Below are 2,976 nucleotides of genomic sequence, written 5' to 3'. Positions count from 1 at the left end.
CCATTATATAATGTGCTCTTTGTGTGGACAGGCCGAGAGCTCTGTGGGATGGGATGGGAGGTCCAGTGTGGCATGCTAGCTGTGTCAGAACAGGGCACTGACTGGTGTATCTAAGTAAAGAGGTCCTTGTGGTCTAGGGCACTGGCTTTCTGAGTGTTCTTAGGACATATGCTAGACCCATGACTCTAAGGCCAGAGTCAACCACTCGGCTGGGGCCCAGACATTGTACTTACCAAGTCCTTCAGGCCACTGTGTCAAGTTTGAGAACCGCTCTCTGTCTGAGGCATAACTGTTTGGTGTTTAGAGCATCTTAGAACATTGGGCAAAGCCCGCCCCTTGATGAACAGCAGAAGTGCTGGGTCCTCCATCTGGCCTTTAGGTGCTGTATCTACAATCTTTCTCTCAGTCTCTCAGCCTTATACAGCACATTCACACACAGCTCTCCTGTGAGAGATGGCTGCTTGGCCCTTCATCTCAAGCTCCTTCCACCCTGTACCACTTAGCTGTGTTACATTAACCTGGTACCACTGAAAATATTCTCAACACATGGATAGATACATATACAAATGCATTCACAGGCTGTCCTGCCCTCCCTGTTAGACACACTGCCCCGTGTTGTCTCTTCCCTGGCCAGTGCTCATTTAGTACTCATCCGATAAACACCTGATCCAGGCATCTGACTTGCTCTCCGGGCTGAGGTGCCCAGATACACACATAGTCCCTGTAACCTACGGCAACCTTGGTGTGCCAACCCAACACGGCCTGTTTCCTCCCTGCAGACTACTTACTACCTGGTACCTAAAGACAGCAGAGCTGTGTGTGTGGGAGTTGGCTCCCAGCAATGACAGCCTTTATTGCCCACTTCCTGTGTTGACTGTAATGTGCTTTTGGGTCCTGGTGCCTGAGTGAGCTGCTAACCTTCATACTGCTTCCCACTGCTGTCTGAAGCTCAGTTTCCATGTCTATAATGTGGTGATATCATGATTACACTTAAAGGCTGTTCAGAGGATGAAAGGAAGGGAGAATGTAAAGAATTTAGCTTGATGTGTGGAACACAGCACTAAGAAACAGCTTCTGGAGGGGTTAGCCATAGTTTTCCCCTGAGACAGTCAGGAAAGTACAAATCCTTTGCGAATCGTGTGGCCTTGTGCGGAGTTAGGTTTGATGCCTATGGAGCTGCCTCCAGTCGCTGGCTCTCTAAACCTTTCTCACTATAATCATGAGAAGAAGAAGAAAAGAAGGAGGAGGAGAAAGAAGAAGAAGAGGAGGAGGGACAGAAGGGACTGTTTTTCTACCTTCCAGTCCCCAACTATGGCAGGCACCATGCCACTAACTTCTAACACAGATGTTCTGACAGTTTTGTATGAAGAGTGAGTGTTAAGGGCTGGGCGGGCAGCCTGGTGTACTGGCCTAGCTTATGGGCGGGGCTTGGTTTGAACCCCTGGTCCTAGAGGGGGAAAAGAGTGAGTTGGGCATGGTGGTGCATATCTATCACCCCAGCATTCCAGAGGCAGAGGCAAGTGGGTCTCTGTGAGTTCAAGGCTAGTCTCCTTTACACAGTGAGGGCCTATCTGGAAAAGAAAAAGAAAAAGAAAAAGAAATAAGATGGACAGACAGATAGAATGGAGTATAAAGATTGAGAAAAGCTAAACTTGAGAGCCATAAGGCTGTGTAACTGTTGAATGCTGTAAAAATCCAATGTTGATTTTCCTTAAGGACTTAGGAGACCCTACTCTTCCTGAGGCTAATGAGCTGTGAAGTGTTACTGCTCACCATTGAAAGAGACCCAGAGGAAGAACAACGAGGTCTCTGCCCAGGAACAGAGAAGAGCACTCCCGGTTAATAAAAGGCTGAGGCAGAGGGGACCCATTCCCTTCAGCAACGCTCTAAGCCTCTGTGGCACAAGTTAATTTCTCTGTGGGTAGAAGTGATTATAACTAGCAGCTGGAACAAATGAAAATGAAATACAATTTATTAACAGCGAGGCATAATTACTGAGAAAATTCCACCTGAGCTGGGGCTTAAGCAGCCACCCACACCTAAGCCAGACACAAATCTGGCAAAAAACCACCACTGGTCACTTCAGTGAGAAGCCTGGGGTAGAATAATTCAGACTTGAGAAAGCTGTCCACAGGGTAGAAATTGAGAATCACAAACAAACTGCAAATTGAAATGTAATCTTGGCTGTCTTGCCTGGAAGCACCCCTACCCCAGCTGACTGTAGCATAAAGTTGAAACCTCTGCCTTCACCTCTTTTAAGTCAAGGACCACAGCATAGGCATTGCCTTCTCCATCTTGGAGAAGCTACTCTGGTTCTACGGGTTTGAAGATTTCAGTTACCATAGCAACTCTCTGCAACCATCAGCTTACAAGAGCTTATTTTGGCTCACAGTTTTGGAGGTATCAGTCCATCACCGGTTAACACCATTGCTTGGGGCCTATGGTAGCAGTTTATGGCAGAACCACGTGGCAGAGGAGGCCACCTGTGTGACGTACGGATGATGCTCTGAGGGGATCCCTGGAACCTAAACCTCCCTCTGCTTCTGCTTGGAGTTTGGGCTTATGAGGCAGTGTCTTGTCCCAAACATTCAGGTCATCCAGGATGGCCCTAAACTCACAGAAATCCTCTTGCCTCAGCATTCGATTATCTGTGTTAAGATAGAGGGGCTGGAGAGATGGTTTAGTGGTTAAGAGCACTGACTGCTCTTCCAGAGGTCCTGAGTTCAATTCCCAGCAACCACACGGTCGCTCACAACCATCTGTAGTAGGATCTGATGCCCTCTTCTGGTGTGTCTGAAGACAGCAACAGTGTACTCACATATATAAATAAAAAAAGTTATTAAAAAATATTGCAGATAACACTGGGTGTGGTGGCGTACGCCTTTAATCCCAGCACTTGGGAGGCAGAGGCAGGCAGATTTCTGAGTTTGAGGCCAGCCTGGTCTACAAAGTGAGTTCCAGGACAGCCAGGGCTAT

Source organism: Mus caroli, chromosome 9 (genome assembly GCF_900094665.2).
Source record: "Mus caroli chromosome 9, CAROLI_EIJ_v1.1, whole genome shotgun sequence".
NCBI classification, from domain to species: Eukaryota; Metazoa; Chordata; class Mammalia; order Rodentia; family Muridae; genus Mus; species Mus caroli.
This window is presented reverse-complemented; position numbering follows the sequence as displayed.